Source organism: Sorex fumeus, unplaced genomic scaffold (genome assembly GCF_029834395.1).
Source record: "Sorex fumeus unplaced genomic scaffold, SorFum_2.1 ptg000051l, whole genome shotgun sequence".
Classification (NCBI taxonomy): Eukaryota; Metazoa; Chordata; class Mammalia; order Eulipotyphla; family Soricidae; genus Sorex; species Sorex fumeus.
Genome location: NW_026606108.1, coordinates 7550907 through 7569913, shown reverse-complemented (window position 1 = coordinate 7569913; position 19007 = coordinate 7550907).

The following is a 19007-nucleotide window of genomic DNA, read 5'->3' as shown; positions in this document are numbered from 1 at the left end:
AACAGAGACAGTTCTATCCTGAGAATGGTTCTCCCGAATAGTTAGGTGCCAGAGAAGGTGATCTCTCTGGGAATTCCACAGAATCTCCATCTGTGTTTGTTTGGTTGATTTGGGGGCCACATCTTATGGTGCTCAGGGATTACTCTTGGCTCTGTGGTCAAGAGTGACTCCCAGTGATGCTCAGATGTGGTTCTGGAGACGAACCTGGGGTCTGCCTCATGCAAGGCAAGTACCTTCACCTCCATACTATCTCTTCAGCCCCCAAATCTTACCTTAAAACTAACAGCTCTCATGGTGATTCAATAAATAAAATTATAAAAAATGGGAAAAAATAAAAGTATACGCTTTTTAGAGTTAAAAAAAAAAACCTACCAAATACAGAGAGGAAACATTCTGTTCCAGTTTCAGGTCTTTGCCACAAAAGACAGTTTTCTTCTAATTCTTAGCATCCAGAGATGCTCAGGGGTTACTCCTGGCTCTGCACTCAGGAATTACTCCTGGTGGTGCTTGGGGGACCATATGGGATGCTGGGAATCGAACCTGGGTTGGCCGTGTGCAAGGCAAACACCCTACCCGCTGTGCTATTGCTCCAGCCCCTGAAAAGGAGAATTTTAAACTAAGTAGAGGCAGGGTTTTCCAAGGAAGAAATGGGACTTGATTCTAAGAGACTTTTAAATGCTTACAAATATTTAGGATACTAAAATGTGTCACAGAAATTTGTTAGTCGGTTAAAATATATTTTGATGCATGTATTTTTAAAAATTAGATTTTAACAGAACCAAACTTGAAATTAGATCATATATGCCTTAAAAATAGCTTTTCTGGGGCTGAAAGATGCTATAGCAGGTAGGGCGCTTGCCTTGCATACAACTATACAGGATTCGATCCCTGTTTCCTCACATGGTCTCCTAAGTCCCACCAGGAGTGATCCCTGAGTTTAGAGCCAGGAGCAAGCCCTGAGCACCATGGGTTGTGGCCAACAAACAAACAAACAAACAAACAAACAAACAAGGATTGTTTCTTTAACCATTATTATTCAGACTCTAAAACCAGTGGTTATAAAAATTACCTAGGTGCCACTTTTCATAGTCACCGATTTATTTTCTATAAAGAGAAAATATAGGGAACTATTCTCAGAAAAAAAAGATTCACAATATAATGCCTTCACAGAGGAGCTTTAAAATGTATTTTAAGATATTTTTCATGTGCTTCCTCCTTTCCTCTCAGTGGAGCAGAGACTTGCTCATGTCTGGTCTGAGTTAGAAAAATCTCCAGTTTTCCTCCAAGAACATGAGGTCTCAATCTGAACCACCATTCACTCATAGACTGCCAAGACCTCACCTCATGCCCAACATGCTCCAGTGGAAGTTAGCTGCAGGCAACAGTTTTACAGTAAATATTAGGAGAATATGAAGAATTGCATATTGTGGTTGCTAGAAGGCTATATTATAGCTGTTTCAGAAGAGAGATTTATAGCAGCATTTAATGAATCCAACTAGTTTTATTATCAGTGAAAAGCCATACCCATGTTGTTACATATGAAAAGGTTAAATTAAAAACTGAGTTTGCGGAGGGTGTGGGAGCTGAATGGGAGGAATCTTTGTATCTATGGTGGGGGTAAGTGGATATTGGGGTAGGTGTATTGCTCAAATGGTGTAAACAGTAACAGTAATGAAAATAACAGTACCTCAATAAAGATTTTTTTTTAATATGAGATAGTAACTTTATAGAAGGTGAAGAGCTGGCAGTGAGAATTCTGGTTAAACAAAAATTCACATTAACTGAATGTCACAGTATTAGTTATTTTGAAACAGGTTGTTGGTGAAATTTCCCAGAATGTGTCTTATAAGTTTAGGGCATCACCCTTATTAAGAAATATCAAAAGGTCAAGCTTTAGGATGGAGATATTATTGGAGATATCAATCTAAGCCTATTTAAAAATATGACAGGCTAAAATTTTATAGTGCTGTTCTTTTTCAAAATCAGATTTTCTACCTCAGTGATTTTTCATATTCATTTTACTGAGTTTTTTCTTTTTTTTTAAATGACTATTTTGAAAAGGCTCATTATAGAGATAGGTGAGGATGCTGGAAGATTTAGAAAGTTAATTCGGAATATAAAAGGGTAACTAGAGGAAAAATGAAGGTAATTCTGGAGCTAATAAAAAGTTCCAACAGACAACTATGAACAGATAATTTTAGTTCTTAACATTATTACCAGAGCATACTATATGATATCTACATTATACCATATAACTGACATTATATAACCTACATTATATTATATATGATAATGTATATTATATTTATATACATCATATATTCATATGTGCATGGATACACAATGCATATTATATAATATATTAATTTATATATAATAAAGTAATAATATTATATAATCTGCATTATAATGGGGCTGGAGTGATAGCATAGCAGGTAAGGTATTTGCCTTGTATGCAGCTGACCTGGGTTCGATTTTTTCACCCCTCTCGGAGAGCCTGACAAGCTATGGAGAGTATCTCACCTGCACCGCAAAAGCCTGGCAAGCTACCCATGACATATTTGATATGCCGAAAACAGTAACAACAAGTCTCACAATTTGTTGTGAGATGTTACTGGTGCTGCTCGGGCAAATAGATGAAGAATGGGAGGACAGTGCTACAGTGCTACATTATAACTACATGTATAACTTTAAGGGAATTTTGTCTCACTGTTAGCTTACTTTGAAAATTTGTTGTGTTTTATTTTGGGGCCACACTGGGCAGTCCTCAGGGATTACTCTTGGATTAGTGCAAGGTTTGGGGAATTGCCGGGAGTTCCAGGGATCGAACCTGGGTTGTCCCATCTGCTATGCCTTCTCTCTAGCCTTAGAAAACTTAATTTTCCTACAATATATTTCATTCAGTCACTGGCTTCCCCGAGAGACATGATCCACAGAGCTGGTCCTTCAGAAAACAGGGTGAAAAGCTCACCTCCCAGACGTCTTAGTCTTGTAAATTGACAATGGGTGCATGCCATCATGAGAAGCAGTGTAAGTTAGGGCCTCAGAAGGGAAATCTGGATGACATGAGGTTCTGAAAGGTCTTCTGATTTATTTTCCCAGGTTCAACTATCTCTTCCTGACTTGTAAGACAAAATTATGCCTCCTTGTACCTTCCTCATGTGCTTCATTATGACTATAATGCTTATGCCTACAAGATAGTATTAGATATCTCCACCCACTGTCTACTTGGTACTATTGTTGTCACATATCTCAGAATCCTCAGTTGTATCCATACTACCTGCCAATCTTAGATACTCATTGAAAGTTTTTTGCATGAATGGAAAAGGTCATCCAATTCTTTAAGTGTTCTACTGTTAGGTAGTTCATGATAGAAATTCCCTCAGAGGTGTCATGGTTAATCTTAGTCTAACTAAGTCAACTAATCTTAGTACCTAAAGATTAACTAACTTACATAATCTTAGTACCTCAAACTTTGATGAATACATTTTCAAAATTTTAAAAATAAATTTAATTTATGATATTATTTTTGTTGATGTTGTTGTTGTTTGTTTGTTTTCTGGGTAACATTGAGTGGTGTGCAGGCCTTACTCCTGCCTCTGTGCTGAACAACCACTCCTTGAGCAGTACCAGTAGTGATCCCTGAGCACAGAGTCAGGAGTTAGCCCTGAACACCATTGGGTGTGATCCAAAACAACCCCCTCCTGCACACCAGTAAAAATATATATAATTATGTATTCATATTTTTAAAATTTGGAGTAATTGGGGGGCACACTTGGTAGTGATCAGGGATTACTCCTGGCTCTGGGCTCAGGGATCAGTCTTGGCAGGTTCAGGGGACCATATGGGGTACTAGGGATGGACCTTAGTCAGCTGTGTGCAAGGCACCTTCCTTACCCACTGTACTATTGCTCTGGCCGTAGATCTATAATATTCTTAGATGGAGGAAGCCCCAAATGTCTTGGAGTAGGATTTGTTAACATAGTGAAATGCTTCCAAGCAGTCCTTCTTTGCATGTTTATTTGTCACTGAGTTTGTATGATTTGAGTATTTTTTCTGAGTTGGGTAGATAAATGTAGCAGAAATAAGAAGCAGCAGGTTTATATGTAAATAAAATGACTTGTCATTAGTTCCTTATTAGATAGTATAAAATTTCAATAACAAAACAGCATGTCTCTCTGTAAAAAAAATTCACAGGTATATTAATTTGAAAAACACTTGACTCTATTGAATATTTCTCTTCTTATCTCAAACATCAATGCAATTCTAATTTAAAATAGCCTATTTCATTGTAAAACAAATGTTATATACAATTTAGAAACTGACTCCTTAGTCATACCTCTGAGCTTTTCTATGTTCATATGTTTAAGTATTTATATATACATTACTAACCTCTATTAATTTTACATAGCAATCAGAAGAGCCCTTAAACATTTTTTTAGTTGGAGAATTTTTCCTGCCTCAGGGTGCATTTTAAGATAAAATTAGTTTTAAACTAGTGACAGTAATGTAGAATTTTAAATCACATTCAAATGTTTGCATTTTAACAGTTTCTTATATCTTTTAAAAATATAGTAAATAAAGGGGAAAAAATATAGTTCCATTGCTATGGAATCTTTGAAGTCTTGACATAATAATTAGACACCTGTGGATGTTTATCATAATCCCTTAATATCAGAAACTGCTCATTTAAAAACAATCTAAAAAGTTTTTAGTGTTATTTCCCCAAGATGATTAGTTTCTTATTCATGGAAACCATTCTATGCTTGCAGAAATATTTAGCAGTAATTTTGACAGATTTTCTATCAACATTCTTACACAATGCCCACCAAAAAATATTGGATTCTAGCATTGAGTTCAAGCTAAAATAAATCTTCAGTGTTTTTTTCCAAAAGGTTTAAGTTTTAAAGAGCCAGATATAAATAACTTAACAATATTCTGCCCAGCCATTGTTGCAGTGGTATTCCACAGGGGATATTGTTAATGTGAATGACAAGTCAATTATATCCCATTCACAAATGTTTTGATGTCTGCAATATTACTAAGGCTGCCTTGCCCATGAGAAGTGTGCCCCTCACTCCTGGCATGGTGTAGTCACAATAAATGGCAGCACATGTCATTCTAACCTCTGACTCTGTGACAAACAGCCTGGATACTCTCTTCTGCTCTGCCTTTAATTTCAGCAGCATCAAAGGAAAACTCAAGCGCCTTGAAAAATAATGCTAGCACCATGTCTCTGATAAAATAAAATGCTTACCCACAGACACAAATTACCATGGAAATAAAAAGGGGACCAAAAAAATTACACAGTTTCCTAATGCTCTTAAATCAAAGTAGCAGAGGGAGCGGAGGGCTGCGAGCAGAGCACATGCATTATGCAGCCTTGCTGCTTGGTGAACAATCTCTGATGGCTTTTAATCCAACAGGTTTGCTCCGTGGATGATGGGGGTGATTGGGAGGATGGGGAAGGCGCTATTCATAATTTTTCAAGAACAGAACATTTTAATAGTCACTTATGTGCAAACCCACCTGGAACTTTTTATTCTATGGAGACCTGATAAATTAGAATTCAGCCACTAGAAGTCATAACTGTGAGTTTAATAGTCACCAAACTATTGAATCAATGGGGTTCCAAACAGCAGACCTAATGACAGGCAGGCTCCCTCTGCGCTGGATAAGTCATGATTTTCTGTCTGCCTGTTCTCCTCCCCACTCCTTCTAACCTTCCTTTCAAATTTTGTTATTTATGCTCGAGGGACACGTTTCATTAAGAAATAAATACAAAATGCACCAAAAATTAAAACCCTCCTTGGCATATACTTATTTCTTAGTGGTAACCACTGTGCATGGTACATTTTGACTTTGCATATTCTTTCTTATCTCTCTAGACAACATATGCATGCAATGGGTGTATTTTATATCATAACAGACTTAAATCTATCATGGCACCTTTCAAAGACTTGATACAGTTTATCTATCAGTAGAGACTTGTTTAATTCCTTTACCCTATTGCATAGTATTTCCTAATAGAGTTATGTCTCACGTGGCAATGCGAATATGTTGTGAGAATTGCATTATTGGATTCATCATTTTATTAATATTATGGAGAATCATTACATAGACCCAGATAGTGAAATATTCTATACATGGAAGGAAGCTATGTTAGGACCAATGTTGTTCATATATATATATATATTTTGCTTTTTGGGTCACACCAGGTGATTCACAGGGGTTACTTCTGGCTCATGTACTCAGGAATTACTTCTGTAAGTGCTTGGGGGACCATATGGGATTCTAGGAATCGAATTTAGGCTGGCCTCATGCAAGGCAAATGTCCTATCCACTGTGCTATCGCTTCAACCCTCATATAATCTTCTGTGGACCAAAATGTCACAAACCACACATGTGTATATCATAGTTTATTGAGTTGTTCTTTTCTTGACTGATGTATAAACGATTTGTGATAGTTTGCTACTGATTTTTTTTACAAGATGATGGAGTAAAGTAGCTTCCCCACAGAGTCCTTGCATTTGTTAAGTTAACATATACCCATGTTAAGTTTAGAGAAATATGCTTTTAAGACAAATGTGTTACATGATGGATTATTTATTTTTGCCTCAAACTTCATATTCCTTTGTTTCCCACACTGAAATCAGGTAAAGGAAAATACTGTGAAATTCCCAAAATATCTATAGGATATTGATTGACTTTCTTGTTAAGTTATAACAAGCTAGAGCACATGCAGCATATAATCTACCCCCCCCATATAATCTACCCCCTCACCCCCCATATGAGCCTCCCACAGAACTAACTTAATGAAAGATTCAGCGTCGATCAGGGTTAGCCCTAGGATTTCCAGAGGGGATGGATGCTAGGCTGAATCATAAGATAAATCTAAGTTTGCCTAGTTATTTCTGTTAAAGAATAGACAATGATACTGACTATAATCAGGAACTGCTAGAATTATGACACAGTTTGGGGTTCAAGTAGGTTTTTGACCTTAAGTGGCATTAAAAGTCTTCAGACCTTGGTCTGTTACCCACCTATGAACCAATGAGGGCTCTTCCAAAGCTCTGCAAGATTCATTGAACTTAAAATCACTGCCATTTTGTCCCTCTCTCCTGGAGAACTTGGAGATGCCAGCTGATTTCTTGCTTCACCCCTTCACCCTGGGTGAAAGAGGTTGGCCACAAAAGAAACAAAATATCTGGCCCCTACTTTTGCCAGATTTGCAATATACTGTGGCATTAAGTGATAGATAAACCATTGACTTTAATTTCATGTTTTGGTGTCCTGTTTGGATAATGAACCTCTTGGCTCAAAATCCAATTATCCATTCTATTTTCTCACCCTCAACTATGTATGTGAATACATTCATTACCCATTTCCCTGAACCACTCCCCAAGACCACCGCACACATAAAGAGAGCTTTGTGAAGAGGGGAGATTCCAGGCAAGCAGGGGGGCAGACTTGAAAGGGAGGGCATTCTTCCAGGTCTCAGTACCAGTGTGGAGGAAGTGTAAAATCAGGAGTGGGAAAATCAAACAGAAGGAGCCTTGAGGGAGAGGGCCTTCAGAAGGAACAGAGTGCAGAGGGAGGAGTGGAGACATTTTTCAAACCAGAATTGAAAGGCAGCAATAAAAGAAGAGAAACAAAGACCAGAATTAATCTTCAAAAAGAGCAAACCAAGATCCAACTTAATAAAGATATTAAAATGATTCAAGCACTCCTCTTGTTTTCATCAATTAAGGACAAAATTGGTTGCGGTCCAAATATCTACCTAGAAGTAGCCCTGAAGTTAGGCATTCGGTAACCGTCCAATTATATCTGTATAGTCGTCAGTGGACATCTGTTCTCTCATCAAAGCAATGTGACATTTAAGACACAGAGTCAAACAGATGGCTGTATTTTGCTGAACTGGACTTTAATGAAAAAAGTCCAGATTCTTTTGTTGCAGAGGAAAGGGATTATAGCCTTAGAGGGTGTTCGTCGTGGGGGAAAAGATAATGCTACATCAAAGAACTGAAATGGGCAAGGGATGACATGGCCTCTCACAAGAGAGGAAAAGGAAATTCAGATGATGTGAAATATTTCTGGTCCAAGGAAGAGAGCACTAATATCTTAGATACCCCAGTTAAAGCAAAAACAAAAATTAAAAAAATATAAAACCCCAACCAAACAGAACCCAACAGCTTCAATTCAGCGAAGGAACAGTGAACAAATATTCGTGACACTTAAAAATAAGTCACCACCACATCAAAAGCAATGAGGTAAGATTAACACCAAATAATCCTAGGGCTGAGTTGTAAATTTGAAAAATGTAAAATCTCTGCCCCCACCCCAAAGATACCCAATGACAATAGTACTGCTAACTTTTGATGTTTTTTTGACCCCCTGCCCACTTAACGAGGAATTTTCGAGACACACAGTTACCCGGGTTGTGCTCCATGAGTTTGCCAGAGGGGAGTTACTCATCAGTGGAGTCAATTTTGTCAGAGATCCTTCTTGCCTTTGGGTTCATACTTGGCCCAAAAAACAATGGCAGTGATTTTTCAAGAGGCATTTCATATGTGTTTGTATCTCCTTCTTTTGGCACTGACATTCCCCCAATAATTATCTCTGTAACATTTAAAAGGAAAATGTGTAAGAGAGGAGGGTGTCTGTGGATCCTCTCTCCCCACCCTAACCTCATTAATTGAATGCAAATAAATTGCAAACTCATTATAATGCAGGGTGTTTTAATTAAAAATGGGTACGTGTGATACGATGGAAACAACAAGAGAATGAACTTTACTTGGAATTTGATCACCTTTGATAAAAATAGTTCTCAATCAGTAGCAGAAGGGGGCAAAAGAACATTTGAATGTGCTTTGTACATGATACTTTTTCAGTAATTGTCTTGATGAGCAAAGTCATGCTGAAGGAAGCTGGCTTGGTATTCACTGTCTACATGCCAAAGGTATGACTGCAGCAAAGAGTTACCTAGACACTAAGAATCAAGTCTCTCCAAAGAAGATCATTTTTAGTTCACTGAGATCCAATTCAGTATTATATGACCTGGAGTTTCAAATTGGGAGCTTTAAGTGCCTCGAGGAGGTACCTGTTTTCTTTCCTGGAACTTATCAAAAATAGCACTGATTGTCAGAGAAATGGAAGAGGAAGTGATCAGTGATCTTTGACATACAAAAGGTGCTTATGCAGGAGGAGTGGGAATGATCACATGTGTCTTCTTCAGTGAAGCATTTTCTCCACTTGATGTTTGAGTTCATTTAAACTCTAAAACATAAGCATGGCAATTCTCACTGATCTTTTAGCATGATAAATAGAAAATCACTTGAGTTCTTTTCCTGAACTCTTATTATTATTGTTGTTACTACCGTATGCATGCCTTAAGGATCTCTCTTTGTACACATCTTTTTCTTAAAATGAGCTCTCACTCCATGCATTATTTTGCAATCTATGTTTTCCAGTTAATGACTTAAATATTTTCGTTTAGTAGCTATCCATCTACTGATACTTGTCTGTACTTGAACCACACAGTTAGCCCCGAATACCTTTATATAATGTTTTCTAGTTTCAACCACTGAAAATTGGTTTTTATAACACTGAATCTCTGTCACTCGGTACCATTCCTTTCTCATGACTGTTACATATCATTAGAAATCAGTACTAGTTTGTCTACAAAATGCTCCTCCACCTTTTGAATTTATTTGTATGTTTTTCATTCTGTTCTTTTTGGTACATTGACTAGATTTTTCTTTGATCTGAATGGTATTTTTTTTATTTCCCACCAAATAAATGAGCTGTTTAGAGAATAAAATATCATTTAAATAGCTATAAAATCACTCAATTAAATTGTTATAGAATTCACAATACCTAATCAGGGGATCAAAAAACTGATTTTCCCTCCTTGTCATTTTATCCTTCACTTGGGACTTCTTGAAGAATCATAACTTGAATCCCATGTGGAGACAGACACACGTTCTTCCCCATTGCCTTGCTTTTCATAGGGTAAGGGTGGAGGCAGTATTTTTGTCCATAGCATCCTTTCATAAAAGCATGAGGGACTGGAGAGATAGTACCAGGGTAAGGCACTTCCCTTGCATGAAAACAACCGTGGCACTGCAAAATCCTCAAGCATTGCTGGAAGTGATCTTTAGCCCAGGACGAGGGTTAGTCCCTGAACACATCTGGGTGTGTTTCACCTCGAGATTGAAGATTCAATACTTAGTGATTTGCTTTGTTTCCAAATGATGATTCTGATAAGTGGCCAACACGATTATATGCTAGCCTAATACTCTGACAAGTTTCACTCCTTAAGTTATGGGTTAGCTTCCTACATTTTACTACTAACAATCATTTATTCAATGATGAAAATGGACTAGTGCTTCTGGAGCTAGTCACTTTCTTCTTCTTCTTTTTTTTTTTTTGCTTTTTGGATCACACCCAGTGATGCTCAAGGGTTACTCCTGGCTCTGCATTAAGAAATCACTCCTGACAGTGCTGGGAGACAATATGGAATGCTCAGGATTGAACCTGGGTAAGCTGCATGCTAGGCAAACACCCTACCCACTGTACTATCGCTCCGGCCCCTAATCATTTTCTTAATCAGTATATGGTTTTTTTTTTCTTAATCACTATATGAGAAGCAGAGATTTCTTTCGGAGCAGAAAGAAACAAACTTGAAAACTTTTAATTAACATTGTGTATTTGAAAGTCTATTTGAAAATTATATACTCTTTCAAGAACTAGCAAGCAGTCTCTATATCAATCTTATTGTCTATGATGTATTTATCAGACAGATATATTATTATACCTTGAAATTAGATATTTGATTTATAATGATAAAATAGCAACATTTCAAAATAGAAAATGGTCAGAGAGATGCTCAGTAGACTGAGCATAGGCATTGCTTGTGGGAATCTTAGGTTTGATCCTGGGGTATATTACAGTTTCCCAGCACCACCAGGAAAAATCAGTGAGCACAGAGCCAGGAGTAGCCTCTGAGCACCACCAGACATGTCTCTGAAACCAAAATACAAATATAAGTCACTGTCACTGTCCTCCCATTGTTTATCGATTTGCTTGAGCGAGTCTAGTAACGTCTCCATTGTTACTGTGTTTGGCATAGCGAATATGCCACGAGTAGCTTGCAGGCTTTGCCATCTTGGTAACTTGCTGGGATCTCCAAGAGGGGTGGAGGAATCAAACCTGGGTTGACCAGGTCGGCCACGTGCAAGGCAAACGCCCTACCTGCTGTGCTATGGCTCCAGCCCAGAAATCTAAGTAAAAGTAGAAAATATTTTACAAAGTGCTCACTATGCATGAGGCACAGGAATGAGTCTCTCAAAGATTATTTTCTTTAAATCTCAACATTTTTCGTGAGTTAATTGAATCATTACAATTACAAGTATTGCAAAATAAGAGTAATTCCACTTGCAGATATAGAAACTGAGATTGAGATAGATTAGGGCTGGAGAGACAGCCCTGAGGTCAAGGAGCTTCCCTTGCAAGCAGCTGATTTAGATTCTATCCCTGGGATCCCGTCTGGTCCCCCAAGTCCAGTTAGGAGTAATCCCTAAGCCCAGAACAGGAAGTAAGCTCTGCGCACTGTCAGGTATAGCTTAGAAAACCAAACCAAAAAGCCATGAAACACATTTCTCCTAACCCAAGGTCTTACAGTCAGAATTGGTATTTCTTAGATTTTCAAACAGATTGTTTTTAAGTGCAAGCCTCTGGCCTTTACATTATAATACTGCTTTATATATTTCCTACAGTTTAGGTCAATTTGAGAGAAAATATTTGATAAAGTGCATTAAGTGGTTGATAGTAGTTATGGAGCTTTACTAAGTATTAGTCATGTTGATAGAAACAGAGGGTTAGGAAACCAGATATAACTTGTTCTCTCTCTCTCCAGAAGCTTCTAGACAAACAAAGATCGAATAATAAAGAAAACCAGGTCACTATTAGACCAGGTATCCATCAGCAGGATGAATTTCTGACTTTGGTTCCCTTTCATTTTACAAAAGTCAACTGTCTCCTAGGTATGAAGGTTACAAATGCTTCTTATGGGCAAAAGGTGTTCCTGTCATGTGTAGAGAAAAACCAGCATGCTAAATAAAGAAAAGACAGGGCATAATGTTCATTTTTTACTTCACTCTTTCTGGAGATTGTTACTGGGTTTCTGATGTAATATCCATTCGTCTGCAGGTTGCCTAGACTTTATTTCCTCATTCAGCCATTAAACAGAATATGCTTTGTTGTACACTGAAATTTACTGCTCCAGTATGGTGACATGCAATCGTACATTTATCAAAATCCAGAGAAAAGGGTGTTAAATGTTATAATCAACATTGAGCACATGAAAAATTATCATTAAACTTTATAGCATAATGAAAAATCATGGGAAGCACTAAATATGTTTAGTATCTGAAATTATTGCTTGGATAATGCAAAAATGCAGCCTCATTCTATATTATCCTTCTCACCACTTCCCTTCCTGTTGAAAGTCTTAGAAACTATAATTTTTTTTCTAGGATGATATTTTTTCACAAATAAAAATAAAGCTCCCTGCTATTTCATTCTCTCAAACTTTGAGAAAAGCCTCTTAATGGAGCCCAGGAAACAGAAGATTATTTGCTCATGTGCTCCAAATGTGAAGATTGCAGATTATCAAGTATCATTATGAGAAAACATTCTGTTTCAAGCCAGTTTTTTTTACTAGTCACTTCAGTTACCTTAATAGAAATTCTGTGCCAATAAATGTTCTGTTCCCAAAGGGAGTTGACCAGTAAATCTCAGAATTCAGCATGATGTCTAACTTGTAATCCGTGATCACCAGGTTTTATTTTTGTTTTAGTACCGAAAGCATGGATAGGAAGCATTAAAAAAATTTCTGATTTTTCAGTGACTCACATACATGGCTTTAAAATGCTCTTATTTAGGATTGTTAAAGTATATTCAAAAAACAAAACCAAAAATTGCTTCACTTATTCAATTTTCATGTAATTCCAGATGTTGTAATAAATGCTGAAAGTTAATAAATGAATAAACCGATGGGCCCAACTCATTGAACCAGTGCCATTAAGTCCAAAAGAATACAAACGGAGCTCGAGTTGGAGTTCACACTGGTCACTTGTTTAAAGATCCGATGTCAAGGAAGCTATAGTAGAGATTTATCTGGCAAAAAACGCTTTCTAGAAACTATATGTTCACTGCTTATATGTAGGTAATACTGATATAGATCTTATGAAACATAGAAATGCAACATAATAACTCATCATTTGTATTTATTTCCAAAGATTCACCAAAATAAATACAACTAACAGCTTTTCTGGGCAATCTTTTAACTCAGAGAGTAAGTAGGGATCAGTTATTGCTTCAAGCCACTTCACAAAGTCTCACTCTCAAACTGATCTGCCTGTCATTTACTACAACTCAATATGATTACAGTTGGGTTTCCTACATAACCATCCTCCCCCCCCAAAAAAGAGAGAAAGTGTGCCAAGGAGACTCCCTAAAAGATCAGACATAATCAGGGGTGGCACAATTCCCTTGTTCTGTGAAAAAAAAAAAAACAATTTTTTCAAGGGGTTGGATTGAACTGGCCTCTGCTCATATGCAGCCCACTTCCCCCACTTTCCAGATTTAAAGAACTAAAAACCAAACCACCAAACTCAACAGAGCCTTGGAGTCATTACCCCTATTCCTCAAGTAGAAGGGCTTCATATTATTATAATAATAATAATTTATTATTATTTATTAACATGGAGTTAGAAGGAGTCTTCTAGGCTGGGCCTCTTAATTCTTGTCCTGGTCAGGGACAGGCTAGTCTCCCCACTCCCAAGCAGCGAGATTCTTGGCTTACACTGGGGTCCGTTATTTCCTTTGCTTACTGCCATTGGGTAGAGGCATAAATTCTTCCTAGTTGTGTATTGATTCTCAGTCACGATGCGAAAAGACAAACAGGAAGTGCCAAGAGAGAAGTACTTGTAGCAATATAAAGTGCACCCATCTCTCTCTCCCAAGGACCCCAACTCTCTTCCTCTCTTCCCCCCTTCCCCAACAACTAATAGCGGGGATCAGTTCTCCCATCATGTTACCTTTGAACATTTATTGCTACCTCACTCTGTGTCTTTATGACTCACATATGAGATGTCTAGTGATCGGTGTGGTGTTGGAATTATGTCCACAAGAAACCATTATTGATAGTATTGAAAGCCAAACAAAAATTAAATTCAATGAAACATTTTCAAACATAATAAAATGAAGCCCTTCTACTTGAGGAATAGGGGTAATGACTCCAAGGCTCTGTTGAGTTTGGTGGTTTGGTTTTTAGTTCTTTAAATCTGGAAAGTGGGGGAAGTGGGCTGCATATGAGCATGAGCAGAGGCCAGTGGGCACTGACAATCCACAGCTGTGCTTCCTCAGATCTCATGAGTCATTTGTTCTCTCCAGGAGGCTCTCCTTCTCTCTAGAGTTGTTGACTCGAATTGAATTGTTGGATGGCTCCTGAGGACACACCCAAGGTAGCAATCTGGCTGAATTGGTTCCTCATTCTCTTTTGTCAACAGCACTTGTTTCCCTGTAGCCTGTTTTCACACTATTCTCTCTCTCTCTCTCTCTCTCTCTCTCTCTCTCTGTCTCTCGCTCTCCCCCACCTCTGGGTAGACTTTATTTTTTTTGCCTCTCCCCTAATTGACTTTTATTAAAATGATGACAGAAATGAATCACATTATAGACTATATCTGGCAGTTTTATATGCTGCATCTTGTACTTTGCTATCAGAATACTTCCCAATGTGTAACACTATTCACATTTTATTTTATTTTACTTTATTTTATTTGGGTACTGGGTGAGTCGGTTGGGTCACTCCTGGCAGTACTCAGGGGCAACTCTTGGCTCTATGCTGAGGAGTGCTCAGGGGACCATATGTGGGACTGGGGATCAAACTCACACAGGCAAGCATCTTAATTTTTGTTTTAATCTCTCTAGTTCATTATTCCTACTTTAACAGAGGAAAAAACTGAGGCTAACCCTAGCCCCTCTGTCTCCCATTGTAATTCAGGTTACAAGGGACGGACTCTTTGGCTTCCACCAGGACACCTTGATTTCATCTCTGTCTATTACATTTTTGGATGTTGGTTGATTTTTCTGTGAAAGTTGAAATGAACTTGGGATCAGTGCCATAATGATTTTTTTTTTTTGCCATAATGATGTTAAGGCTAAGGAAAGTGTGATGGAAGCAAAATGGGTCCATACATTTGTTTTTTGGGTTTTGTTTTTGGTTTTTTGGGTCATACCCGGCAATGCTCAGTGATTACTCCTGGCTCTATACTCAGCAATTACTCCTGGTGGTGCTCAGAGGACCCTGTGGGATGCTGGGGATTGAGCCCAGGTTGGCTGCTTGCAAGGCAAATGCCCCACCTGCTGTACTATCACTCCAGCTCCAGGGTCCATATATTTGGGATCCTCAGAAATACCCACAGGTTCCCCAAAGTCTGACTCAGTCTTAGTCCAAGGCAGAGGGAAAGCTTCTCTGGAATCTGTCACCAATGACTCTAGAAGTCAAGTTCACCAGCTAGATACTAAGTTAAATTCCAACTTCACCCATTTTCATTTTCACTCTTTTCAGCAAGAGAGCTTCCTTCCTGGTGCTCCAAAAGGACATACTGCTACAGGTTTTCTTCACACTTCCACGCTTCCATTTGCAATCAGTGCAATTGCATAGTGGATGGAAGGCATTTCTTAGAACCCGCCTTACTGGAAAAAATACTTGATGCGTTCATGACCAATTCTTTCTTTGTAAGACCAAGGAGTGTCAAAACAGAGAAGCATTTATCTGTTTTCCTTTTTGAAAAAATGTTGAATATGGACTCTATCCGAATCCACCCCCCATGTTAAAGAGCACTGTAATCAAACAACCATGGTTAATTCCTGGCCTTTGATTTTTATATCCATGAATGAGAGAGAGAGAGAGAGAGAGAGAGAGAGAGAGAGAGGCAAAACCAACCATGTGTGCTGCCTTTTAATAAAGATCATATTAAAAATTCAATAAATAGCAATATCTCTGATCTCTTAACAAAAGCTTCTGGTGTACAGGAAATTAAATGAAAAAAAAAAAACCTTGTTAATCCTTTTTGATTTCTGTACATTGTAGCTAGAAGCAGAATTCTTTAACTCACAGATTTCTCTCTCCCCCCCACTCTTTTTTTCTTTTTAACATTTTTTTTAATCTTCTCTTGCACAAACGTTGTCTGGGCAACCTTATAAATGCAGCCTGATTCTTAGAAACATTGAAAAATTAAGGGGGGGGGGGAGGCAGGGAGTGTGAGAAGGAAGAAGCATGGATATCCTTGTCTCATCCTGGTGGCCTTGGAAGCCCGCCTCGCCTACCTCGAACCAGGTGATGACCCGAAAGACTTTATCTTGTCTTCTGGGGGCCTCCCTGAAGCCTGCCAACACTTCTGCTGGCTGTTAGGCATTTTAAATATCCCCCCTGAGCCCTAACCTCACCCCCTTTCTCTTCTTGTCAGCTGGAATGTCTCAGAGCTGTCAGGAGCTTGTTGCTTATTGATGTTTCCGTGTGTTTTATGTCGTTGCTGAGATATGACAGACCCTGCCACGGCGCTGATTTCAATCGCTCAGCTTCTGGAGAGGCCTGAGATTCTGGCATTGCACAATCCACGTCTGCAGCGGACTTCAGAGGCCTTTGGCTAATGAAAACATTTCAGGAGGCAGAAAAAAAAAAGCTCTTGCTCCACCAACAGCAGCTGAAGAATTCACTAGGCTTGGGGGGAAAAAAGCAAAACACTAAACCAGAACATGTGCGTGGGCACACATGCGTGCACGCACGCACACACACGGTCATGCACGCGCGCACACACGCACGCACGCACGCACGCGGGCGCAAAGACCATAGTCCAATGCCCCCAGCCCCTCTCGCCCTCCCCAACCTCCCAGCCCCTTTTGTTATAAGAAAAGCAAGAACAGAGCGTGACCTTCTGAGCCAAAGGTTCTGACACTGAATCAAATCCCTTTAGACCTCAACTGACAGGCCTGGCTTTAGATTACGTTATCACATCTTAGAGTGAGGCTTGTAGGTACCTTAGGGTTTCCGAAGCAAAGAACTGGTGATTTTCCCTCTGCTGCCAATCAAGTCAAGTTCTGGTGCCTGGAAGAAAATGAAAACCTCATAAATTGGGGGTTGGTATCAAGGGGTGGTTTGGGGATGAGGGGAGCTCTGTAAGAAGCAGAAATGAAAAGAAAATGTACAGCGGTTGGTGTGGAATGAATTTCTGTTGTTTACAGGCCATGAAGAAATAATTGTTGGTGAATCATGGGTGGTTTTCTCAGGCATATGCTAAAGTCTGATTTGATGTGGGCCTGCCTTGAGGCCAGATTCGGATTCCTCTGGATAATGGGGCCACTCTGAGCTCATGCCCTCCAAGGCCCTTGTCAGATTCATTTGTTGAAACTTGACAAGAGTGCTGGACATGTAGCTTTGTGTGTGTGTGTGTGTGTGTGTGTGTGTGTGTGTGTGTGTGTGCCTGGTGAGTCGGACAAACTTGCACAAACTCTGGTCTTCCCCACGCTTGGTATCTTTTTCTTCAATGGAAAACAGAAGGTGAAATCCTTGGAAGAAGGTGTCAGTGGAGAATTTGTCCTTTGATTATTGGCCTCTTGGAATTCAAGTCAGGGGGTGAGCATACATTGTGAAGTAGGTTCCAATGATGAGAGTCTGGTTTTATTTTATTTTACTTTGTGATTGAGGTCTAAGGTGCTCAGGGGTCACTCCCGGCAGCGTTTGGAGGACCCTGTGTGGTCAAAGGCATCAAACTGGAATCAGCTTTGTGCAACCCCATTGTACTGACTCTTTAGCCCATTAGGAAATGATTTTAAAATTTCTCCTCACCACTGTTGGAATCCTGCCTCAAGTTCTGGGGGAGAAGGCAGTTGGAATAGAGAAGGGACCACTATCACAAAGATAGTTGGAAATGATCACTCTGGGTAAGAACTGAGTGCTGAAAGTAGGTAAAGGAACAAACATTATAAGCTTTCAGAATCTGTATTGCAAACCATAAAGACGGGGGGGGGGGAGAGAGAGAGAGAGAGAGAGAGAGAGAGAGAAAAGTTGGGGGGTTGGCGTGAGGGATACCGGGGAATTGTTGGGGGCGGGAACATACACTCGTGGAGGGATGGTTGATGAAATATTGTATGACTGAAGCCTGATTATGCCTTGTAACTGTTATCTCATTTTTAAAAAAAATTTATTCAATAAATAAAATAAATAAAATTTCTCTGTGGTTCATATTCCACTGTGGATAGGACAAAGCCTCCCTTCCTGGCTAACCACTTAATGTGACGGCCTTCTATAAGGAACCAACAAACGTCAATAATAACACAAAGCCCAGAAGATCTAGAATAAAAAGAATTCTTAAGGGCAAACATTGAGGGAAGGCTAAGGAACTGGTACGCATTTGAGGAAGGTGGGGTGTGAAGGAGCAGAACACATCCAGATGCTGAGAGCCCAGGTGCAGGCATGTCAGCCCTTCAGCAACATTTGCTCCATGGCCTTTGTGCTAACCTGTTAAAAGTGAGGTTTCCTAGGGGTGGGAGTGGGGTGGGGCGTGGAGGGGAATTGAGGTTTAACAGGAGAATCTGGGTGTTGGGCCGCTTTGGGAAGAAAAGATATATATAATCTCACCATCTGGAGATGTCAACCATCTGGCAGAGAGACAGAGAGAGACCTTCTCTAGGGGAAAGAGGCTTACATTCTCAGGGTGCCCACCCCTCCGCCCTTTTTTTATAGTCTCTATTGGCTCTGCCTTCCTCAGCCCAAGACTCACAAACTCTAATTGGAGATCACCAGTCTTATTTTTTTGCATCACCTTCTTCCAAGCCTCACCTTGGACAGAGCCCTTGCCCTTGGCTTCACCTGGTTTTATGACCTCAAAAATTAACAGCTTTATCAGGCCCCTTTGCTGCCATTACAAATGCTAAAGGCT